General features: G+C 38.0%; 1 long non-coding RNA gene across 1 annotated transcript in view; it reads right to left on the bottom strand.

Moving 5' to 3' along the window:
• LOC122351402 overlaps nt 1-25492 on the bottom strand; it is a 33803-nt gene extending 8311 nt beyond the window's left edge. Inside the window, exons 1-3 of the long non-coding RNA XR_006251750.1 lie at nt 25417-25492; nt 24201-24428; nt 9212-9362 (exon numbers count right to left, since the gene is read on the bottom strand). This is a non-coding gene — a long non-coding RNA (uncharacterized LOC122351402). The remainder of the gene's footprint in view (nt 1-9211; nt 9363-24200; nt 24429-25416) is intronic.
• Nucleotides 25493-27382: the final 1890 nt, after the last annotated feature.

A 27382-nucleotide genomic window follows, 5' to 3' on the forward strand; every position in this document is an offset into this window, starting at 1 on the left:
TTACGCAAAAAAAGTAGACTTGCAAAAAATCTCAATTTTGTGACAGCCTATGAAGTCACAATTCCAACTTTTTCCTCATAATTGAGAGTTTCTATCTTGCAATTCTGTTTTCAGCAACCATCACCTGTTTGGTTCCCAACGTTCTTCTGTCCATGTTCTTCTGTGATCGGCGTGGATGAATAAATGATGTTATTCCCTTAACAGTGTTCTTTGTCATGCATTTGGCAGTCGCTTTTATCCAAAGCGATGCGTTTCCTGTGAATCAACATTGGCGTTGCTAGCACCATGCTCTACTTTTTGAACTACAAGAATGCATTAGCCAAGAATCAATTTTGTCTCTGTTTTTTTCCCCCCCAAAATCCTCTTGAAAGAATATGACGAAAAATGTTTGTGTTCACGTCTGACTTGATTGCGCACTTCTGAGACATTGTTGAGCTCTATTCTAAAACACACAGGATTACATGAATGCATTTGGAAGACACTTTTTATCTCCCTTGTGAAAAAGAAGTGTGCTTTATTGTACTGACTGTGCATTTGGCATCCGTAGTGCTCTTCAGATCTTTGTATTTTTACTGTAATTGTGGATAATATAACATTAATAAAATCAAAGTTTAAGTCACTTAAAGAGGGTTTTCGATTTAGTTTCTTGACACTTAAGTACACTTTTAAAAGGTGAACTATGTAAAAATTTTGCAAGGACCAACATGCTTGCACTGCATTATTTTTTGTTATATTTTTAACTATTGCTATTTCGAGGTTCAGGTTTCCTAAAAGAGTTCTCAGTTTGGTGCTTCTCTGAAGAACTGTACAGAAGAAATGAAACAGACAGACGACATAGCTCAGAATGTTTTGTCTTAGAAATGTTTGGGCTCATATTGAAGAACGTCACTGCTGACAGTGGTATCTCGAAAAAAAAAAAAAAAAAAAAAAAAAAAATCACAGAATAGTTTGAGATCTTTTGAAATTATAGAGCAGACGCATATGAGATTACTTTCATTCCAGAACAAAAATCCAAAGGGAATCCTTCAGATAAAGTCTATTTGGATTCCATCGCTGTCCAGGATAAATATTTCATTGGTGTTTTTCTTTCTGGAAATGTCTTTTCTGGCTTCCAGCGAGCAGGCAGAATTACAGAGAAGTTGGTGAAGTTAGTTTACTGTATAAACATGTGCTGAAGGATTGTGGATTCTTCTTCCTGACAGATGACAGCTTCCTTCCTCTCTCTCCCACACACGCTCATCCAGAGCCCGAACAGCCTGATAATTAGAGTCATCTCTACTGTTGTGAGCTATTTAGTGTGACTGATTATTGCTGACACGACTAACATCCAAACCAAGATCCCAGAGTTGCACAGAGTGCATGTGAGAGTGTGAAAAAAAGCACTTTATTTTCATTTTAAACTGCGATGCGATCCAAATGAGATGTCCCTTAAATCAGCCTATTATAAGATACACTGTTGTTCAAAGGTTTGGAGTAGATGAATGAAAGAAGTCTCTAATGCTTCGGTTGTGCTGCTTAATACATTTTTCAGGATTGTTTAATTAACAGAAAGTTCAAAAGGACAGTTAAAAAAAAATGTTGTTACTGTTACTTTTGATCAATTTAATGTCATTGCTGAACTTCTTTAAAAATACTACTACTACTACTACTAAATCTGCAACCCTTTGTTTTAGGACCAATTCTCACTATTAACTAATTGCTTGTTAGCATGCCTATTACTAGCATATTTGTGTTTATTAGAACTTATGAAGCACATATTAATGCCTTACACATGACCGTATTAGATCCCTTGATCCTGCTCCATACCTAAACTTAACAAATACATTGCTAAGTATTAATAGGAATTAGCAATTAATAAAACTCCTAGTTAAGAGTCAATATGTGCACCCTATTCTTAAAAAAAGTATGTTATTTATGATTTTACTAGGTGAGCTAGTGGGCAATTTTACTAAAAATCACAAAAGCAATGCATAGCCGATTGTGTTAGGAAAATATATGTATTCATTTTTAGGGCACTTTATTATACGGTCACTTAACTAGTTTAGCTTAATAAGCATGCTAAAATATTTCCATTTGAGCAAATATGTCCATTTCAGTGTTCATTTCGGCAGAGAACAGGCACGTTTCTGGAGTTTTGCAGAAAGGCATTTTTTCCCTGATTATGTTGCAACAAATCAAAAGTTACAGAGAAGCAGAGTGTTAAATATAACTTTCCATCAAATGACAACCATATATGATAGAGACTGTTAAATAGCAGTTCCCTTAAAACCCGAAATGAACAGGTTTTCCTTTTTTTTTTTTAAAAACGGTCTTAATTGCGTCGCATTAAGCGGTTTCTTGAAAAGTGTGCATAATTGCATTACAGTCTGGAAGGTGGAGATATACGCAGAAGATAGTCTTTGCAGTTGCGGAAAAAAAAAGAGAAAGAAACCCTATGGATAGACGCTGGGAAATATGCAAATGAGAAAGATATTTGTTGGTCGTTAATGAGGCGCACAAGCGAAACCAGAACGAGAGAGTTTCCAACTCAAACGCTCAACAACAGACATGTTTAACCCCTGCTAATCGTACACATCCGAGGCGCGCGCGAATCCACCATTAATCAGCCAGCGCGGCGTTACATTTACGCGTTTAGTCACGCAGGACGTTTGCGTTTCTTTGAACCGTTTGTTACTTTGTACCGATTTCAAATGCCAAAGCAAATGCTGAGGACAAATAGCGTGTGACTCCAACACTCAAATGCTAGAGACAAATACCAAGTCATTCCAGAAACATTTTAAGCAAACACTTAAATAAAAGGCTTCCCCTGAAAATGTGCTGATAAAGAAAACTTAATATTACAGGTTTGGAAAACAACAGTCTCGGAGTTTGATATTTATGCGCTTAAATACAATCCGACGCGTTCCCAAGTCTCTCCAACACAGTTTAGAGAGACAAACTTTCCGGTAAACACGGCGTCTGATTATATCCCAGCGGTTCTCTCGCCTACAATCAGGAGAAAAATATAACCGGCAGGAAAAGTGACACAGAAATTGTAGGATTTTTGTCAAAAAGTCTATTTACAAATCAGTTCAATAGAGAGTGTGTACGAGAACACCAGCCATTTCCTTCCCAGCAAGACTTGCTACATTACACGAGCTCATTTTCATCTCTCCATTTCAGACTTTAATCAGACTTTAACTGCCGCAATATGAAAGTGTCTTAAACAAAGGGCCCTGCTCTCTACAATAACACTTAAAAAGGCCCTTTGTGTGGCTTTTTCCCCCTGCGAACAATAGCAAATTATATCGGGGTAAGAAATCTTTTATAATGAATCGCACATTTGCTGATTGCAAATAATTGCGTTAGGCGTGCGATATTGGCGGGGTCGTAGAGGTGACTGTGCCTCCAGTAATGTGAGGATTTGATCTCTGGCCCTCGCTGATGAGGTCTATTCACAGCAGCGCTGACCTGCCACTTCACTGTGATGAGGAGAGTGTTGGTTAAAGTTTGGAGCGAGGTGCGATTAGAACAGAAGCCCCTCTCAACCCGCCGCCCCCGCGCTCCCCTGCGCCGTACCTGCTGCCGTCTCTCTGACCTCGGAGGCGCTCAAACAAACACGGCGCAGGTGATCCCGTCATACGCCGGCAGACGCCGGAAGAGCTGCTAAAAGTGATTTCATTAGCCGTGCGGCCTATGCTCGCGCCGCTTCTCGCGGCTTCGGGACCAGCCTTCGTAACGAAGAGCGGCCGTAAACGAAGTACGGAAAAAAAACTGTCGCAAAAGCTAGTCGAGCCGTCTAAATGTACTATAATACGTCTGCGTTACGTCATCGGTAGGGCTTTTGTGAAAAAGAATAGTTCCTTTATGTACACTAAATGGGCTTGTACACACACGAAGGTCTTCGGAAAGTAATAAAATCCTCTGACGCTAGAAAGATGCGTCGTGTTGGTGTTGCGGGATAAAAGTCAGCATGACTAATGTCTTCTTATGAAGGCGTGTAATGTATGAGTATATTTTCTATACGGGCCAGTCACTGCATAAACAGTTCAGTTGTGGATCTTACGAAACCAGCCTCATAAAACACATTCTACTACGTGCCGCCTCTCGTCCCCGAAAAGAAACAAAATAAATCAATACAATAAATGATTACATTGTGACATGCTCCTTTCGGATTTGGATTGTTCTGTAAAACAAAACGGCATTCAGACGCGCCGCGCCGCGCGATTGTCGTTTACACACACGGTAAACCTGAAGCGCTCCTCTGATAACCGGCCAACAAACGCGTGTGAATGAGCTCTGAAAAACTAACTCTCCCCTCGTTTTCACGCGCCATTGTTTCCTCGTGTGCAAATGCCACAGAATTTAGCGCAATGTGACAAACGCTGCGGTGTGTGTCGGCGTCGCTCTGACCCTGTCATTTGGCAACCCTCAGATACGAAAGTTTTAGGCTGGCAACAGATGAACATGGCTTATTTACAGCGCTCCCGACGTAATAAATACAAACAAACATAATCGAGTCATTGAGCACATTGTTCTGTGTCTGAAAGGAAATATCTTGGGAAATCGTCGAAGGGACAAAACATAAATTTGAAATGAATTCCTCTTTAATTACTTCAGGGTACCCTGAAATTCTCTCAAGGAATGTGCCATAAATGTTGTGGTGCGACCACGGGATTATTTTAAAGAAAGAGAAAAAGAAACAACGGGGAGAATCAACACCTCAGGGAGCCCTCTACACACACACACACACACACACACACACACACACACACAGGCTGACAGCGTGCCCACACACTCACCGCCAGAGCTCTCACCACTTCCTCCATTACAGAAATGTTTTTGAAATATTTATGAAAAACAAACCAGCACATTTACATTTAGCTGGAGCACTGTTTCTATAGTTTCCTGTGAGCCTGCTGTAGTCGAAGATGCCAGTATTTATTCATAATCAACAGTCTGTGTGATGCAATGTGTTTGAGTGACAATCTCTGTAAAATTCAATTAATATTTAATAATTAATTCACCTGAAAAAAATTTTTTGACTAATTTAAGTACGACGTAAGTACTAATATTTTTACATATAATTTCTATATAATAGCTTATTTATTTTTAATGTCTTTGAAAACATGGATAAAGTGGCCTGTTGAATATATTTTTAAATATGGCTTTATTGTCTTGGATTGACGAGCATTTACATCAAACTAAAATACACTTCATGTCAATTCTGTTGAAACTGATATGATGCGTATTTAAACATACTTTGTAATTACACATTAGCAATGAAGAAATTACAATGAAATGCATTAACTTTATATGTAATTCGTTCAATTTTAAGCAAATACTTTGCATGTTGGCGAGCACATCAAAATAACTTCATAACAAATTAAAACATGAAAATATGCTTGTAAAATGTGCACTTAGGCATGTTAAGAAGGAGGTGAAAATATGAATTAGTAAAATTGTAACTGCTGTTTTTGAGAAGCTTTGCATTAAGGATGTTTTTATGACATTTAAGAAGGTTTGCCTTAACTCTGGTGAATAAATAAATAAAGTGATTAATCAACAATGTGTATAGTCTTAATCTGAGTGGATAAGCACCATGTTTCCGGAGCAAGATCCATAATGTGAATCCATTTTCAGGATCTACATGACCTTTGACCTCATTGTCATCAAAACTGATCCAATGACGAAAAATCAAAAAAGCCATTTTGACTGGTTCAAAAAAAAAGTGTACAACATAAAATTAATTATTGGGCATTGATTTTTAACGACGCGTCGGACAATTTATCCAAGAAATCAATTATCTATAACAAAGAAACAGGCACATTTATTCAAATAAATCTCAAGAAAGATAGAAACAGAAAATCCAATTTCAATTCTACTTGAGTTTTTGATCTGTACATCTTGAATTAGGTGAAGAAAGAAATTAAGAAAGGGTGAGGGAATGGAGTGAAGAATCAACTCTCACAACCTTTCACCTGCTCTTTTAAAGGGACAGTTCACCCAAAAAATTCTCACTCTCGTGTCTCATTTTTGGATGAACTATCCCTTTAAGTAAGTTAAGTTTCAAGCTAAATCAGTTTGGATCCACACTCTATTTCCGTGCCTCTTCCCATAATTTCCATGTTTTCTGTGAGCGATGACGCTATCAGGCCGAAGGGCCCCGTCTGAAGCAATCCGGCTCCAGAGGCCTCCTCAAATGAGTGACAGCAAAGAGAGCTAAAACACTGAGCGCACGGACTATTACTGGCACTCCGGGCCACGGGCAGGGAAAAAAAACAACAGCAACAAGCGTAATCTTCAAGCGACCGAGCGATTATCAGCTTGAAATGCAATTTTATGCATTATAACTCGCTTCTCCTCAAATGGTTTTCAGAGCAAAAAGGCCCCTGACATGTGATTACCAGTCAAGGAAACAATCCAATGCCATATTTCCCCGGGCGGCTGGGTCCTTGCAGGTTCCCCTCGGCCCCGTCACCACCGCAGACACCCAGGAGCTAAATCCAGGCCGGCGGGTGACGTTCTTTGATTTTTAACCATTACAGAGTTTTCATAGAGCTGCAGTCAATTTATTTTATTTATTCTAATGAGCAGCATTAGTGGTAACGTGGTTAGCGGTGCTCGGGCTCATCGGGTCGTTAATCACACTCTGCAGACACTCGCAAATCAACTTCTAACAGCAAGCACTGAATCAAGCTCAATGGAGCGTGCACTCCTTCACAATTTATGATCTTTCAAATTGCATCTTTTCAACCATTAAATTGCAAGATACCATAAATTTTTATCTCCTCTACTTTAGTCCCGGCATTCATTCTGTCCTGTGAACAGCAGAAGAGTAGTAAATTCAGGGTAGTTAGAAAGAATTTAAGCTCTGTCTCCTGAAAGGAAACCCAAGCGTGGGGCGAAGGCTGTTAATTTGTCATTGAGGACAAATACCAGGAGTGATAAAGTTTAAGAGCTCAACAGGGAGCTAAATTTAGTCCAGTTCTCCACAACCTTGGGTCCACTTCTTGTCTGTGATGTTTCAGGTCTTGTTAGATGCCATCTGTCAGGCGTGAGTTTAATCTGAGGAAAGACTCAGATTGTCTACTTCACGAAATTCTCTAATGCGGGGGACCTGTCACGACGCATGACAAGAAAGCAGAGGATGGTGGAGATGAATGGTTTTATTATTCTGATTAGGAGAAAAACAATAATAAGGTGAGATTGTACAGATGCTGACAAAATTCTTGTCACGTGTAAACATCTATACAGACAAAAAATGATGATTGGCTTATCACCCGTGGCTATCCTAAGCAGTTATATCATAGGCAGCAGACCGGGGAAAAAAAACTGTTTCTATTTACAGTAAGTGAAAAGAGCTCTCCTTATTGGACGAGGCTATTTATGCCAACACTAAGTGATTCGGCTAGTCAGCAATTATTATACAGGTCCAGTGGGGAAGATGGTATTTTTTTTTCCCTCCCTAACCCTATTTTACATTTTAGCATACATCAAAAAGTAACAGTAAGCCAAGGATGAGGAAATTGGTGAGTTGATCTACTGTAAACTGAGGGAAATGAGCTTATATACACTGTAAAAAGACAATTTGTTGAGTCAATTTAAAACAACTTAACCTGCTGCCTTAAACTTTTTTGTTAGTCTATTAGGTAACATTTTATTTTATGTTGTCATAATACAGAGTAATTATCTAATTAGGTACTTAGAAGCAGCAATAGTACTTACAATAAATAAAATGTATTTATCATGTAGCTAAGTTATGGGACGGTCTTTACGCACAGTTTGTAATTATGTAGATGTAACAGACTGCTACTGTTACACATGTTATGTTACACATGTTACATATATTACTTATTATATTTACTGACACAAACCTGTTTTGGCTACATTTTTGCTTCTCAGTGCCCACATACTGTATTTTGACGCATCTAAATGTTCATTGATATATTTTACTGTATCTACCGTCATATAACCGGATGAATATGAAATTGTGACTGAAACGTGATTTAATAAAACTACATAACTCTACCTTCCGAGATGTAAATCGGCACAAAATTGATTTAAAATCGAGTCGTCGTCTGATAAAATCAAATAGGCTACACAATAGCTGTGCAATACTTGCATGTAAAATCAGAGAAGCAACATATCTGTGTTTAAACCGAAAGAGCAGCTCTTTCAGCCGCTCGCTGAACAGAGCAGACGCAGAAAGAGAGAGAGACGAGTGTACGCAGCGGCAGTCAGATTCAGATGCGTCATATTTTATATTCAATACGTAACCAATTAACTAAGCAATTAAGTAGATAAAACTGAGACCCAAGGAAACTAGAAAATTATTACATATATGTTCACAAAACAGAACATAAACATGACAAGTTTTTAATTACAAAAATAACTGAAGAATATACCAAAGTGCGAACTGAATGTAATATTTTTCAGCATAAACATCAGTATAGCGCACACGGTGGACAATTTTTTTTTTTTGCGAAGAATGCCCAAGGACAGGTCAGTGCTGAATCGCTACTTTAAATAAACAGTTTTTATTAAACTTCATCTCCGTGCCTGATTTAAAGGATTAATTAGACCTGGGGACATTTCAGTTGTGTTGCTGTCTATGGAGGGTTAAGTAGTTCTCCGATTTCATCAGTAATATCTTAATATATGTTCCGAAGATGAACAAAGGTCTTATGAGTTGACATGGCGATGAGTAATTAATGACAGAATGTAGACTTTGGGGTGAACTAACCCTTTACAGCAAACAGAATGCTAGCGCTGTTAAGCCACGATGGACCAAAATAATCATTTTTACGCTTCTGATCAAATATTACGCTGCAAACAGGCTATGTAGAAACTGGTGAATAATGCTGCTTAAAACTGTCTCTATTCGTGACAGCACTGTCTCAGGAAAGCTAAAGTTGTCCTAGCCAGTATTGGTCACACCATCTTTTCATTGCCTTTTTAAACCAGCAAATACTACTTGATCTACTGTATTGTAAATATTGGGGGGAAAGGAGAGGTTGAGTTGGGTAGAAGATATTAATAGCAAATAAGTTAAAATCTGAATGAATGGCGATTTGCCATAGCTCCTTCATGAAAAAGCGGCCAAGAAGTTGCGTCTCAGCTCATAAAGTTCGCCTAACTACCTTCTAACTCTTGAGACTCCCATTCTAGACGATGGCGTTCGAGAGGCCATTGAATGTAACCTGACGAAGGTGGAAAACAAGCTACTTACCCGCACCATACTGTTCTGAGGAATTGGCATAATTGTTTCAGATTACATCTCCTGTGGCAGGGAGCAGTAAGGAACACACTTGTCAAACAATATGGTCAGATTAGCTGTTTCTGATTGGGTGCGTGTTGAAGCGATCTCCCTCATTACACACCTAAGAAAAGAAACAAAAGATCGCTTTAAAGTGACTTAATTATCCACATAAAGAACAGAGTGACAAAGCCAGTAGCTGGGCTCCAAGTGAAGGGTTAACCCTTTCACTCCACGCAAAACTCTTTAGCCCACTTCACGGCGCAGGAATCAAGCCAAGCGACTGCAGGGAGTCGAGCGTGAGCAAATCCGTACGCAGCTGATTGCTACAAGAGTGGAGGTCTGTGATGTGTGAGAGCCGAAGCTGAGCAGTTTACACGGTGAACATGTTACCATGTACAAACTACAGGTAAGAAGTGTTGACTAGAACGGTCGTTGTGACTATAAAAGTCATTGTGAAAGAAAAAAAATAGCAACTTTGATTTATTTTTCTCAAAATTGCATGATATAAACTTATAGTTCTGACATTTGTTCTTGCAATTAAGTTTGCATCGTGCAGTTGTGATGTATTTTCTCAGAACTGTGTAATGTAAATATACGATATTGACCTTTTTCTCAGAATCGCTCATATGACCTCACAATTCTATTCAGTAAGTTCTGTTTTGACAATTTTGTATCTTGCGATTTTGACTTTCTTTTTCCCAGAAATGTGATACGGTCTCGTGTCTTCTGTCGTGTTCTTGCAATTGTGACTACTTTTCTCAGAATTAATATAAACTTGCAGATCTGAGGTATCCACAAACGGTTAAAAAAAACTGCAAAGACAACACCGGACATAAAACCGAGGGAAATGAGGGCATACACACACACACACACACTAGAAAATGAGGAATTAAACAAGGGACAGGTGAACATAATCAATCATCAACCAATAAGTAGCTAAAATTATATATCTTGCAATTCTGACTTCACATCTTTAATGTTATAAAAGAGCAAAACAAAGTCAGAATTATGAGCTAAAAAGTCAAAATGACCTTTTCAGTGGCAAAACAAATGTTTATTGTCAATAAAGTGCCTAATGCCCATCTAGAATGGCATCAATAGTTTTGGATATGGGTTAAGTGATTTACGAACAGGTCAAATGTCTTCACTGAAGTGCTTTTAGAGCACCTAATAAAGATCCAGCATGCTCTCAATGTAAAGGTTCGTGAAATGTCATGTATTTTATGCTAGCAAATTGCATTTCAGTCTGTTCATAGACAGACTATTTTAACATAAAATGCAAAGCAATCATATCATATCATCACTGCAAATGAATACCTGTGTATGAAGTTCATATTAACTTGTCAACTGTTCCTGGAAGTCCAAGAAGTACAATTCATAGAGGAGCACGAGTGCTGCCGGCGATGTTATTACTGCAGGAAACACAAGTGTCTCCGAGAAAATGGCGACTTAGTAAATCATGACTGAAAGTGGAAGAAAAGGGATGCAATTGTACATCAGTGACTTTAAAAGTCTTTTCCTGCATACATAAGATCACCCTTCTCATCAAATGTTGTAAATCTCTTATGATTTACAAATGTGATAAAAAGACAAAGGATAGAAAATTAGTTTTAAAGAGTTTTTTAGTTAATATTCTGCCAAGTGTAGTACCTTTAAATTAGCTTTTTTGCATTACTTAAGACAAAAATGTTGCATATTAACATGCATATTACTAGAATATTAGACATTTATGTTTACTAATTAAGCACATATTAATGCATTATTCCATATGACCTTATTCTACGTCCCTAATCCTACCCAATACCTAAGATGAACAACTACCGCACTATTAATAAGCAGCAAATTATGAATTTATTGTGGGAAAAGTCATAGTTAATAGTGAATAAGTGCTCCCTATTGTAAAGTCTTACCAAAATATTACTTTTTTTTTTACATTTTAAGAGTTTTGCCTCAATAAAAGGTTCAGTTAGTTGTTACGTTTAGTTATGGGATAGGATTATGGGATATAAAATATGGTAAGGCATTAATATACATTATACAAGTACTAATTAACAGCCAATATTCCACACACAAATATCCACATATGGACAACTGCACTGTGTGTGTGTGTGGACATATGGACACTATGCAATATTTTCCCAGTGAGGGATGGTGGAATTTGCATGGTAAATTGTAAGTGGCAAAACAAATAATAACGAAAGGCATAAAATCTCACAAACACTGAATTGATCAGACAATTACAAACCATCTGGCTTGTTAAACCCAATCTGCTGGCCAAGTCCTCACACCAGCTCAATCTGCAGTTACTGACGCAAGACATCTCTGCATCTGGGGAACAACTACACACAGGTGAGTGAGGATGCGAATGGGGTGTGCCAAGACACACACACACACACACACACACACACACACACACACACACACACACGAGTAGCAACAGGACCCACTTAAACTGCGAACAAACAAATGCTGATGATTTTTGTTGACTGCTTTGGAAATGTGGGGACGAACAAACGGTCGGTTTATTTATTTCTTATGCAATACAGTAGATTTACATTCATTACTGGTGTTTAGGTAAATAATACATTATAATATTTAATGTGTCAGACCACAACATACTGTGGTGACTCAGATCTGAAGTGCATACTGATTGTCCAGTTCTGAGCCAATCAGGCTAATCATGACAACGTTAATTATTGTTTACCACATGTGAAATAAATATAAATATTTAGCTATAGGTGAGAGTGCCTTCAGTTTGAACTATTACAATGATTTCTGCAAATCTCTCATCGCTTCTTCTAGTGTACTGCATAGACGGTGTATTATGAAACCTATACTGTTCAAAAATAATTTACGGTGCATAGCATGCAAACTTTTAAGTGTATGTTGGCGTATGAACTCACTACTTTGTTCAGTAGGTGTTAGCGTCATCAAGCAGTTATGGTTATTTTAATCAAATTATGCATTGGCTTTTTACAGTCCAATTAAATATTTAGTTGAGACACCATATGTGGAATTGTGTAATATTTTATTATTTATTTTTTAAAAGTAATAATAGAAACGAGAATGGTAAATGATAGTAATGCAATCAGGTTTTTTTCATTTTGGAGAACAAGATGAGTGCGCTGCATTGTGGCATAAAATATTTGGGCAAATCCATGCATAAAATTTGCTTATAATTAGTGTTGTCAAACAATTAATGACGATTAAATCGCATCCAAAGTAATAGTTTCTGTTTATATTATATATGTGCGCGTTTGCTATGTATATATAAATACACTCACATACCGCATATTTTTAAAAATATATTTACTAAATTATATATAAATAATGTTTTATACTGAAACTTTTGGATGTGATTAATGGAAATTAATCATCTGACAGCACTAATAATAATATAATAAAAGTTTTAATAACCTTTTGTTGTGAAGAAGAAGTATACTCTTACTGGGATCTATGATACTAAAGCATATGTAAAAAAATATATATATTATTTTACGCTGTGGTGCGTTATTTAATATTGCATTTAAAATCAATCTATTTCACTTTACAAGATTACCAATTTAATAAAAAAAATGTAATAAGTGCTGTTTTTAAAAGTATGCTAAAGTGTACTTTTTTATAATGGTGATGAAAGGTATGCATATGCACAGTATACACAGTCATATCAGTATACATATCGGTTTAATAAATGATCAACACATGTAGAATACCATTCCAAACATGCTCAGTGACTCAACGGCAAAAAGATGAAAAATAAAAATAAACCACGTAATGATTGACACCTCCAGACAGACGATGACACCTGAATGCTTGTGAAGATCCTTCAGATATTTTTCTATTCACAAAAGGCCAGAGGAGGAGAAAGACAGAAGAGTGTGAGAACAAAATTGCAGCAGCCACATTTAAGTGTTAAACGAACAGTGATCTGAATAGCAAGTGTGTGTGTGTGTGTGTGTGTGTGTGTGTGTTGGGTGCAGCTGTGGCGTTGTAATAGGTGGTGTAATTGTATGATGACAGTGTGTCTGTGTGTTCGCTGCTCTCCTGGGTATTGTGATCATCTTTGACAGGTGATGCTGCTCCTCCGGGAAACAGCTTCATCTTAGAGCTGTGCTTATTTTTCCATATAAACACACACACACACACACGGGCTCTGTCACCAACTGAGCAATGCATCCTCACATGTACACAATTGAGATTTCAAGCAGTGTGAGCTCTTCCAACATCAGCGTAACAGCACAAGAGAGACGCTAATGCAAACATGCTGTCAGACACCAAAACTGCATCTCTCGCAAAGTCTTCATCTCAGTGTACGGCACTCCTCCGAAGCACCATTCCTTTCTTTCCACGGACAACCTTTAACGAGGAGAAATTACCGAGCACACCTACGCGAGGGTGTAATTAGCCATTTTGCCACTGACCTTCAACTTCGTAACATTCAACCCCAAACATTTAACATAACGGGGTTGAAAAAGGCTGTTGAAAAAAAAACTGTTTTGAAATGCAATTATTGTTTTTTTGTGCTATTTATCACACTGAATCTGAGTGCTGCTGATTGATTCAATAGCACCATGCACCTTTTTTTGTCTGCATCTATCAAGTAAAAAGTAAAAATGCAACTCATACACACAGTATAATGACTTGAACTGACCTCTTCTATAATAACTATGCTTTCGTTTCAGAATATAAATTCATTTGATATTTGTGAGTGGGTTGGGGGAGTGGGGGCATAATGTCAGACACACAAAAAAAGTAAAAACAAGAAATTAATATTAATATAAAAACAAGAAATTAATATTTTGGGCGGATAAATAATGCTTCACTTAAGAAGGGTTAACCGTTCACTGAGAAAATGTTTATCAGCAAATTAAAAATGTGAAGGAAAAATGAAACAACAATAATAATATATATATAATTGCTTATTAAAGAACTGAATGCATTTATTTAGCTACGCTGCATTAAACCATGCAAACGTGACAATAAAGAGATTTCTTTTATGTTTAAGTCATCAAATAATCCCAAAAAAATCACATTTTCACACAAAAAATAAATAAAAGTAGCACTGTTCTAAGTATATATATATATATATATATATATATATATATATATATATATATATATATATATATATATATTTGTTTTGGTTTTTGTTTTGGTTTTTTACAGATAATAAAACAACTTATTTAACAATTTAAATTTAAAATTGTCATAGTAATTTACAATATTTATTTTCTGTTACATTTTGATTAAATAAATGCAGCTTTGTTGAGGCTTTCAAACTTTCGAACAGCAGTGTGTGTTTAAATCGCTCCGTGTAATCGCTTCGAGTTATGTCACTACAGAGTTACACGTTTCAGTATATTGAAACATTTCTTGAAAGTGGTAAAAAAGGTTTTTCACAACCATATGAAGCCATGATCAAATATGAAACGATGAACTGTATCTCTCACAAGCCCAAACAAAGTCTTGCTGACATACACAAAGTAAAAAGCCCCAGTCTTCTTGAGGATAACCCAGCATTGTGCTCTTTTCTCACTGCTCTGCACTTTATATACACAAATCACAGAATGGCGAGAGTCATAAAACATGAGCCTCAATACCTGCGGCGCGACATCCACTCCCATATCTGTGTATTACCACAGAAAGACTTTAAACGCTTTCTGCCCTCACGCGACAGGACACAATGCTACAAAACGAGAGCGAGGCCCAAATCTGATCGCATCTATTGAGAGCCGTTATTGAGAAGTGTCTGAGGAGGTGCTCATGCATATTTATGGGGCCGGGAGGATTTGCAAGTGAATACAAAGGTGTGTGGATTAGAGGAGGAGGCCTGTACGCCAGTGTCCTGCTGCGGCTCTGCACTTTATCTGATCTCTCTCTGGGAGAGACACACACTACGGCCTTATCTTTACCCACACTCTCAGAGTTTACAATTTCTCGCTTCACTGGAGCTTGAGCTGGGCTTGTTAGAGCAACAAAGAGAGAGAGGGAGAGAAAGAGGTCTATGGTGAGCACAAAGCGGCACTCATCTCTCTGGACAGAGCGTTTCCGTTCCTGATAACGGCGGTGGAATACGCCGAAATACTGACAGATCTCGCGGACTAAACTGACCCGCTGGCTAATGATAGCAGCCGAGCTGCTCCAGAACGCCCGGAGAAAGCTATCGGCTGGCATGCCCAAGTAGGTGATTTAATATATACCATCTTTCCTCACAACATTTCTTTTTTTTTTTTTTTGAGTCAGTCTCCTAAGCTGTAAATGCCATGTAACTTATCGCTCTTGAGCTGAAGGAAATGACATCATGACAACATTGACTGGCTGACGGCAAAGCAGAGTGATATTAGCAAAGCAGTAAGGTTTCACAGAAACACACACACACACAAAACAGAGCACATAAAGTTTAATATTAATGTAAAACATTATTCGTATAGTTTTAAATCGGGAAAAAATGCAACACTTAAAATGGCTGCTCAATTACAAGAAGCCACGCCTTCTAAATAAAATGGCCAATCGCTGATCTGTTGAAGTTTGCCGTGAGTCGTTCCGGTTACTATAGAAACAGCGTTCTGAGACGTGCGCCTGGGAGTACGCATGAGCACTGACTGATCTCGCATGAGAAATAAGCTTTTTATAATGCTATTTCAGCAAAAGAAAAAAAAATTATTTATTTCTTTTTTTATTATTATTATTATTATTATTATTATTTATTTATTTACACAAAAGAAAACTCTAGTAGCTTTGTAGTAATAGTTTTTTTACGGTCCAAATTATTCCTTACATAATGTAATTTATTTAAATTAATGTAACTAGAAATGCTTTCAAAAATAAAAAAAAAAAAAAAAAAAGAGTTGGCTGTGACTTATGGTAAGTATATGTAAGGCTTGTATGTGTACCATTGTACAGACTGACTTTATTCCTCACAGCCAAGAAAAAAAATATAAATGTCCCGTCTAAGGGGTCTGTATCCTTTGTTATAAAAAAAATTTAACCCAGAAATTAAAATGCAGTATGGTTTAAACACAGATGAATACAATAAACACAAACTACTTTTGATCATTCAAGATCCAATAGATGTTTTCTTTTGTTACATTTAAATAGACATTGCGTTTTTTTTAGTTGTTTAGGTTAAAATAATGTTAGGTTACTAATAAATAGTAGAGTTTTGTAGGACTCTGACTCTGCTGTTTAGAACTCGAACCCGAGTTGGACTCGAAGACTCGGCTTGGACTCGATTTAGGTCGACTCGAACCCAACACTAGTCACAAGCCTCACGGTTTTCTTCCAAAATATTTTAAATTGTGTTTTAAAGATGAATGAAGCTTTCAAGGTTTTAGAACGACATGGGAGTAAGTGATTAATGACAATTTTCATTAGTAACCCTTTCAAATTTTCAGGACTTCCTTATTCAAACAGCCAGGACTAGGCATTGCAAACATGGCAGTCGAGTGAACAGTTGTTGGTATAAACTCAGAACCATGAGAAAAAGTTTGAATAATAACATGTTATTAATGCACAGTTGCTTTTTTACTCAATGGCAGAAATAACCTTCCATACGTATGCTGAAATGTTTCCAATGCTAGTCTCGTCATAGTCAGATATAAATTACAGATACTGTATGAACATGATATAGACCATTTTCAATTCAATACTGCATAATTTGACAAAAGTACTTCATTAAAATTCCATCTTTTTTGCTTCAGCGGCCAAACGAACAGATTCAGCGACATATATTTCTAATATGACCAACGCCAATACCTGCTTGTCAGCAAAATAGTAATATTGAGTAGCCAAATTAAAATTCATGAGAATGGTTGATCTATAATACGTCACATTGGAGCACAAAAACGTATGTCTTAAGTCGCTGGGGTATATTTGTTGCAGTAGCCAAAAATACATTGTATGGGACAAAATGATCGTGACACGAGTTTAACCCAATAAAAAAAGCTTCAATTATAAAAAATGTTTCAATGAAAACAGTTTGCAGTGTTTTACAAATTACTGATACATATGCATAAAAAAATGTTTCTTTCTGCAGGTCAAGTCGCGATGCCTGGCGTTGTGCACCGGTCAGACATCGACCAATAAAATGTCTTCATTCTTGGCTCTGCTCCACCCCAAGCGCTGCTCTCTCACGTCTGCATTTACAAGTGCACAAATGAATTTGAAATTAAATTTTACAAACTTAAAACTATTAATCTGCAAATTCAAAACACAAATTTTTGCCTGTGTGTGCAAATCGAGAGATTCAGATTTTCACATCAGAGCTGTGAGTGTAAATATCAACTTACAAATACAAAAATTAAAGATAAAGAATTCTCTCACTCAAATTAGCAAGCGCTCGAGTTTTGCTACTGATTTACCTTCATAAGTACTGTCCTATCCTAACTTAGGGTACTGTGGTCCAGGGTCAAACTTCTCAGATCATTCCTACAAACTTAACACAGAATACAGATCTGCTCATGACTGGAAGTCAATATATAAATGTTCTTTTTGCCCTCATATGTTGTAGCTACAACATTGAGCAGCAGGGGCTAACTGGGCCATGCTAATCAGCTAAACCCTTTGATAGCAACATAAAGACCTCAGACTTGAGCAAGCTTTTTCTCTCTCGCCAGACCTGAAAGCCTACTTAAAAAAAGGTTGGTCTAAGGTTGTACTGCTCTGTTGAATTAACAGAAGATGAACAGAAAGGAGACGCGAAAACAACATCATCCGAGGGGCGCAAGATAAATCATATGTAACGAGGACGAGCAATTCCCAATGACTCCCTGGCCATCCCACATCAGGAAGGCTCTTCTGGTTCCACGGGCTGCCGAAGGTTCGAACGCATGGTGCAGAGATTTGCTCGTGAGGTAGGCAGAAATGTAGGAGGCTGTCTAAGATTGAGACATTCTCCCACTGTGAGTAAATAGTGACTGGGCCAATTTCATCAGACACAGAAATGCTCCCGGTGACAGCGCCTGCATTGTTTTCCCCCCAACTGCATGCTGCGAAATTCTATTTTCAGTTTTTCTTGCCGCAGTAATTATCTGCATTGTCGGCGAGTATAAAGAGAATAAAGGGCATGAATGTGTCCCGGTCAATCGGATTCTGTCAGTTCAGGCTGAATTGGGTACACACATGCGCGGCGCTTGCCAGATCGTAATAACGAAGCTGTTTGCATGGAACGATTTCCCCTAGCAGCTCATCAGCGACAGAGAGAGTCTGTCAGCGCGCTCACAGACTGACACGGCTTCCGCATCTGTGTCTGTTATTAGCCCGTCTCTTAAGACAAGCTCAATTATCTGACACTGCCCGTAATTTTCACCCCCCTCTCCGGCACAATGTAAAGTTCCTCTGCTTTATTTCTCAAGCTGTTCATTTGGAGGAGAAAAACAAGGAGAGAGACGAGAGTGGGCGGAGGAGAAGACTTGACGAGATAAACTGAGGGAGGGGGAAAAAAACAAGATGAGTCAAAAACTAATTTGATGCTTACTTTACAAGAATAAAGAGTTTCGGAAGACGCTTTATCAAATATATGTGGAGGATATCTGAATGATAACATGATTGATGTGTATCAGATAAAACAATGACTTCGTCGCTACAATTTCTTTGGGCCAATTTGGATTTAAAATTGATTTTCTTCGGTTTTTGTTGATTATAGGTGAGGAAGCATTCTGTCTTTTTATTTTTACTTGATTTGTACCTTGATGGTATTTAAACACCTCAGAGTACTGTCAGAAAAGATCTACTGTGTATTTGTTGTTTAGTTAATTTGTAATTCACTCTTTAAAATGATGCCGTAAAAGAATCTTGTTTTCTAAGTGGTTCAATAAAGAACATCTGAAGATACATAACATAAAAATGTTGTCTTTGTGTCTTCATTTCTTCAGATTATAAAAAAGTAGGAAAGAGATGGTTCTTTAAAGAAACTTTGACTCAATCTTAAGTTAATCAAAACACTACATAGAACGTTATATATTTTCCATACGGCAATGAACCAGTATAAAGGCAAAACTGGACTAAACATGGTGGCATTTTCAACATTTACAGGGCCTAAAATATACTTTATACATATTCCATTCAACCACCAAAAAAAGTATATTAACAAGTATAACAATTTTTTGGATTAAAACTATATGTATATTCAATAAATAAAAAGAAAATAAATGGATAAATACAAAATAATATATATAGATAGATCACCTCCACTCTGGACTTCCATGTTCGAGTCTACTCTTGAAAGGAAGAGAACTCAAGGCCCAAGCGTCGTCTGACAGCTTCACCTCACCCCAGAGCGACACCTGCTAATGCCGCTCCGCTCGTCTGCTAGTTGCTGTGGGAACCGATGGAAAGCGGTAATGATGGCAGGTCTAACGCGGCATAAGAGCAGTAACGCGTGTAAGAGAGGGCAATCATCTTGATCCCACTTCTCCCACGGGAACACGCTAATGTGCTAAGGAACGTGTGCTAATGCGCTATAGTCTGTCTGCTGAGCAGCAAGCGACTGTCAACAGTGAAATCTCACCCATTTAGAGCCCGGCCTAATGTGAGAGATAAGCCCACAACAGCAGGAGGGAGCAGACGGGAGAACATCTCTGAGAAAATAGATTCGGCCGGTCTCGGGGGTTGCGTCGTGCGCTCGAGACGAGGGAATTGTGCGCGAGACGGGCTTTCAGAAGAAAAGTGTTCCTTCATGTAAAACACCCATTCTACCATCCACTTACTCGCTGGCATTTTCTGCGCCGAGTGGACCTTCGTTTGGGGTCAGTCCCTTAAAGAGGCCTATTCAGTAATCACAGGTACTCTCGAGACGTGCGACTCGAAAAGAAAGAGCTGTTTCTTGAAGTTTTCTTGCTCTTTGTGCGTCCTGACGGATGAAATACAGCGACCTTGGGAGTCGAATGCATCAGTTTGTGTCTGTCAGCCGCTGTCGTAGCGCCACCCAGCTGTTCCGCGAGCGCAAATGGTATGGAGATTGTTCTGGCCCACAGGGCAACGGCGAAGCAGCTGATGGCGTTGCAGGAGCGCCGAGGAAGCCCACCTTGTTTTCCTGCCATTGGATGGACGACTGTAATCAAAGCAAGAAAGACTTCTGTCCAGATTACAGTCTTCAATCAGTCAGCCTGGGAAATGATATGTACATCATTCTCCGTATGGATAGCACTGCCTCTCGCGCATTACCTGTGTCAACCTTGCCAAAGACATGATGGGAGATACGGAGAGCCATCGGCCACCTGCCATTCGAAAAGGGAAGGGGTTAGTTTTCACTTCTCTCAATGAGTTCTCCCGGCAACTGTCACCATGGGGACCCCGTCCTGACCTCCGTCGATTCAGACGCTGACACCATTTAATGTACATTTCCACAAAACGGAGACGATTCTCGGCTGTCTCTTCACTGAAAAGCTCGCTCACTCACTCTTTTTCGTTGAATGGCTATGCTGGCAATTTCTCTGTGAGAGGGCACAGCAAAAATTGAGCTTTCAGAGGGACTAAATGGAAATATGGAAAATAACTACATACATGAGCGGTGCATGTTAGGATACGTACCGATGTTGTGCAGTAAAAAATAAGAACGCAATAATGCATCCTTGACTGTTTTAGGCATTAAATCACATTCATGCCTCATTGTTTCAATGTCAAAAGCAAAAAGTAGATTTTGTGAAAACAAATGCAAGTGGTACTGTACAGTGTGGAACTAGATTTTGAGATATATATATATATATATATATATATATATATTTTTTACCCTAACCCTTTTTTTTTTTTTGCATATTATTACAGTTTCTGTGCATTTGCAGCATGCTGTTATGGTGTTGCTAGTGTGTTATAGTTGGTAGGCCATTGCAAGCCCTATTAAAAATCCAGTGTATGCTGATTAGGTATGTTTTGAAGCATTCAAGCTGGTTTGAGCTGTTTTAAGCGGGCCCTTAGTTGGCCATGTGCTGGAGCAGGAGCTAGTTGCTAGTAGGATCAGTTTAGGACCAGCTTAAACCAGCCCAATCCAGCAGCCATGCTTCAAAACATCCCTAACCAGCATATTCTGTTGTTTGCTTACGCAGTTGATGCACTGTTCTGAATGACCATATTGCTACAAGGTTGCTAGTGTGTTCTGGAGTTTCTAGGTATTTACTAAGCTATTTACAGTGGTTGCTAGCATAGAATATTACTTGTTTATTCTGGGGTTCCCAGAAAGTTACTAGGGTGTTTCTTGATGGTTTGCAAATGTATGCAATTGTTGACCTTTTAAAGAGTGCGTTTCCCAAAAGTACTGTTAGCCAACTATGGCCCCTTGTTCTGTATTCATCAACAGAATTCACATATTTTGGTCCTACCTGATCCGTTTGACTCAATGAACATGCACAACTGCAGTGTCACACTTCATTTAAAGGTCCAAATCTGGCTATTAACAAACCATTAACTAGGACTTTTGTCTCAATAAACTTCTAATGTGCTGCTTAATAATACTTAGTAAGGTAGTTGTTAAGTTTAGGTTTTGGCTAGAATTAGGGATGTAAAATACGTTAATACAGAATATGCGTTTTATAAGTACTAATAAACAGTCAATATGTTGGCAAATACAAACTATAAGCTATATAAAACAAGCTATAAGCAGATATATTGGTCCCTATACTAAAGTGTGAGCTAACATTTAGTGCAATCTATCATTTCATTCATATAATTTACATATTCCATATATGCATAATGCTCCAATAGCACAGGGAAACCCGAAAGAAAGGAAACAAAATAGCTTAAAACAAACATAGTGAAGCTGTCCTATGATGCCAGATCATTATGTACAGCAATAACCGACAGTTGTTTCCTCTCAAACTGATTGTTTAGAAGAAATAATCACTCAACCACATTCTTTGCATCATTAACGTTCTACCTTTCTGCGCTTTCGGGAAACAGTTGTGACTTGGTAGTTTGTTCCTGCATCATAATATCATAGTTCAGCAGCGAGTTACATTTGAGTGTTTTTAGCATGTTGCTACAGTGTTGTGTTATTTCTAGGGTGTTCTTGATTTGTGCTGGTGTTCTTGATTAGTACTGTTGTTACCTAGGTTTCTTAGTTCAATGATTTAGTGTTTTCTCAAACCAATTCTAAAATCAATTAATCAGCAGCAAGTTATTAATTCATTCACGATAACCCTATATAGTTGAATCAACATGGTTCATCAAATGACAGAGATGCAACCTTATTCGGATAACTAGATATTTACTACTGCAGAATATAACAATATTCTGGTTCAAAAGGTAAACCGGTTATTGACATGGTATGCACATACAAGTAGTACAAGTGACTAAGCAATGCAAAGAACCTCCTGAACTGAGATGTGATCCCTTTTAACCGCATACACTTGACTAATAGCTAAAGAACTACTAATAACACATAATTAATTCTTAAATGTGCAAATAAAGCACCTGCAAATGGCTGTTAACCGGAGCCAGACAATGAAGGCGAACGCAAGGAGGAGAAAAAAAGCTGTAGCAGGCTGAGCACTGTCAACGATGAGCAGAACATTGGAAGAAATTCCAAAATACGAATTAATATGAATGCATTTCAAAACTGAGCAAAAGAAAAGAAAGGTTTAGGAAAAAAAGATGGTATTTTGCTTTCATCGTACTTCTATATATCCTAATGCACATTAATGTAGCATTTAAAAGTCCAGCACTGCATCGCTGCTGTTCCACACGCGCCACCTGCTGTCAGAGAGGGAATCTGCGTTCTCATGCAGCCCATCAGCTGTTTCTGTTTCGGGCAGTTTTTTTTCCATTTAGCATAATTACACAAAGCTAAAGTCAGGCTATTCTGTTTTGGCTTTAAATGTTGAAATTACAATCTAATTTACGCCAAAAACGGCTCTTACTACGCGTGTCTGTTTGGATCGTGATTTAAATGCAGCGGTTCTGCAACTTATAAAGTCACGGGTTGGACAAATGAACACTACTAGTTACTGGTAGACACAAAATGATGCGTCTTATTATGGTAGTTAATCATCGAGTTATGTCACTGTACAAGAAACACCCCTGAGTGTTTTAGATAGCTACTTGAATGTTGCTAGTTTTTAGTAGTTGCATGCTTCTCCGTGCATTTGCAATGTACCATTGTTAGTCTGTGGATTGTTTGATTTGCCAAATATCTAATCAGTTATAAAAGTAGTAGCACACCTTTCCTTGTCACGTCAGACAATTTAAGACAGGTATGAATGTCCTATTATAGTACAAACAGTTGCACGACAACGTTTAATACTCAAGTTATGAGCAAGGGTAAAACTTGCCCTTACGAATACGAGAATATAGCAAAAGAAGAAAATCAGATTCTGACAGCATGTGTCCGAATGTATACGCAAACGGTACAAAGAGCACACGCTCTTAGAAACAAAGACCCAAGATGGTGGCAAAGTATCGCTTAAACAACTCTTAAACAAACAATGATGACAAAGAATAAACTATTTAAATTTTCCTCCCTGGAAGAGTTGAGACATACAAAACCTGTAATTTCCTCTGAAACAAGAAAGCACCTAATTAGACCCTGTGAATAGAACACACCTCTCGGCCAGAGCAAAACACATCAAGCAATTGCAGCCCGGGGTGTTTGTGTTCTTTTCCCCCCTCCTTCCATTTAAAATTCCGCATCTCTCAATCTCGCGTCCACCCAAACACCTCAGTTTAATGCAGATTACAAATAATGGCAGGAAACTTCCAGGCAGAGACAATCCAGAGCAAAGCATTCTGGGACTGCAGGGGCATCGTTTGCATAATACCCACCTTGCTTCAGCTTCCAGAGGTTCCCCACCGGACTCCCGCCCTTAACACACACACTAACTCGGTCCACTCCCATAGAGATTCAATGAGCTATTCTTTCACGCACACACTCACACACACCCTTGAGCCCTGCTGGCACCATAGAGGGAGGTCACACAATTGTCTCTGCTTGGAAAAAAGAAGGGAAGAGAAAAAAATAAAAATCACTGACCTACTGCAAAATTGGCCATATTCAGCTGTGGGGGAATATCAGGTTATTGAGTTGGTCCATGCTGAGTCTACTAGCCTGCGGAAAACGATCAGCTTCGGCATACACCGGTTCTGCAGTTGATCAAGGACACGCGTGTGCGGTGAATGCAGAGAGCTCTCGCTCACTAAAGACACTTAGAGGAGAAAGCAACTCTCAAACTCTGCTGCAGAAGTGGCTTGACTCCGTCATCTGAAGAAACGGCAGATGAGATAAGACAAACATAAAACTGTGAGGAACTCTTGTGGAAAAAAAGTACACTTTGGCATACTGTTAACAAGACTATTTGTTACATAAATAGTACTTAATGATTTTTGTCCCACTTAAGTAGGACATCTTTAGTAACACATCATCAAAAATCACTATTGTTTTCATAATGTGGTTACAGATTAATGTTTTCTATATACAGGAATTTCTTGTATTTGAATATATATAGCTACTTGATGAAATTGCAAATTAGTACATTTAAAACATTAATATTAATTCTAAATTTAATATTACATAACACAAAATAGTTACATGAATAATCAAGCGCTTAACGCAATCTAGGCTGATAGTCGATACATTAAAAATAAATGCACTAAAGTATGACAAATAAAATCACATTCAATTAAAACGTTTACTTTCTTGTTACATTTTACATTTTTAAATGCGTACTCATGTGTTAACAGTCATGAAAGTGAACTCTCTTTAAGTACACTTAAGTGGCATTTGCTTCTTTGTTAATATAGTATCTGCTAATCCAGTTTTCTAAAAATATAGGCTAGTTTAAGATTTGTAGAACACTGCAAGTGCACACTCAATACTATAAAGTGCACTTATTTTCACAATGGAACATTTTACAGCATGAAGAAAATGATTTTTGTTGTTGTTGTTTTTTGTTTTTATCTTTTAGCAACCTTAACTATAGTTATATACCTATATAAACAGTTTATGTAAATTCCTTAAAAGTTAATTTAATCACTCACAACCAGACTGTGACCTATCAAATGATTATCAACATCAACAAAATACTCTGCATTTTTGTTCATTTACAGACTGTTCAACGCGTAGGCAGTGGCCTACACAAAAACTGCATAATTTTAAGAACCTACGCATAAAAACAGTAGTTTCAGTAGTATGAAAAACAATATGTAAATACAGCTAGCAAAGAACACTGCGAAATTAATTTCTTACTTACATCGTTTGTTGTTTGCTGATGAGTTAACTGGCGATTCAGTGAGAGCGCGCGCTGAGCTTCCCCAGCATTCTCTGCGGTGACGAATCAAGACGCGTCTGATTGGACGTCGCGGTTTTAAACTCAACAGAAACGTCTGTGATTGGTTGTTGTGCTCAACGCTGCAAAGCGTGAGTTATCGCTTTCGAATTTAACGTGAAGGCTTAACCTATTTGCTCAAAGAACACGTTCTTCGTTTCACTTTTATCCTTAATCGTGACTGCCATAGAAGATCTGACTGCATGGGTAATTTATGTGCCCTTATCATGACTATGGAGGACATAACTGATTGTTAGAGAAATTAGTTTCCTATCCTGTTTGCTACTTGCATTGCTATTTCCAAAATGTCCGCTAAAAAGTTTGATCAACATTTGGGAGAGGTTTATATGGCTTATAAAGACAGCTAGACTAAAAGCCATACTGAAACTTTATGTTGTTATATATACACTTTATGTTGTTAATTACAATAAAAAATATTGTACAAGATTGTCATTATTAAATGAATGTGACAAATGCGGTTAGGTGAAAAGTACTCTAAAAGTAGTCTTATATTACGTAAAATAAATAATGTAATAGACTGCATTTTTAATACAATGTTTTACATGCAATTTGGAATCAGTAATGGATTGCACTTTGCATGCAATCTACCCAGCTCTGCATATGCATTACAGTGTGCTAGTGCTGTTTAAGTTTACATCCCTATTTGTATTCGTATATAACATTAACTACGTGTGTGGTGTAATACGACTTCAACGACTGGTTTTAGATATGGCACAGCCCGCCGGTATCTGTGCATGCAGCAGGGATTCTCATGGCACATGTGTGAATATACATTAGACCCCGCGTATCAACACATTTACCAGAGCTGAGAGACACCATGGGTAAAAACATACGTGAATAGCACAAAGTGGCTAAATGAAACACAGAGCACATGGCACATGAATGCAGCTCTCAGAACGATTCTTAAGACCCTCCTCGCAAAGTTGTTGCTCTTTCAAGCTCATTGAATAGTGGCCATTTTGGGAAATTACTGCCTCATATTTAACCACCTCAAAAGCGGCAGAAAGGAAGAGAGAGAGAGCGAGCGAGAGAAGCAGTTAGACTAAATGGGAGAGACCGAGATGAAACCTCAGGCTTTTTGAAATGTGCTATATCCTGAGGTAAATATAATAAAATAAACCATTTCTACCAACTGTTCTCATTATGGTCCTGTTTCACAGGAACCCTTTCCCTCAGGAATATCAAATTGTGTCACAAATGCAGCTGAAAATGCCTTTATGTTATTTCTGTGTGGGCTTTCTGTCGGCCTGCTAAATCTTCAGTTATCTTATTTATATATTTTGCACATGAATTGAAATAAAAAAAAGTGGAAGACTGGGTCCCAATTACTCTAATTCGAAGTGAGAGGGCCGGTCCAGGACCAGCACTTCACAGACAGCCATTTGGCATCTCAAACCACAGACAGCTCCCAAGATGAAAGAGAATACCTCAAATTACACTCACCGTCACGCATTGCGCCATAAATTGCAACCGCTAAAAATTCTCCAATGCTTTTTACTTTTAAACCTACTGTATTTTGCTACCGTCGATTCTCCTGAGCTCAGACTAACGTTGGGAGAAGTCTTGTTTTACCCAAACGCAGCATAATAACAGCAGGAGCTATACTTCAGCAAAGCTTGAGAAGACTTTAAAGACACACGGTTCGAACGTATTTTATATATGCTGTACATGATATATATGCTGAATGAGGTGCAGATTGCTTCAGAACAGCTGTCAGTATAACTTCTGATTTTTAAATGAGTTCCGTTTATATCTGAATTTAAATTTGAATATGCGCTGTCATCAACAGAAACTATTACCAAAGTTTCTTTAAGACAAGTCAAGTCACTCAATGACCATCTTTGAAAGCTTTTAACAAATTAAGCTGAAA

Source organism: Puntigrus tetrazona, chromosome 9 (genome assembly GCF_018831695.1).
Source record: "Puntigrus tetrazona isolate hp1 chromosome 9, ASM1883169v1, whole genome shotgun sequence".
In the NCBI taxonomy this organism is placed as follows: domain Eukaryota; kingdom Metazoa; phylum Chordata; class Actinopteri; order Cypriniformes; family Cyprinidae; genus Puntigrus; species Puntigrus tetrazona.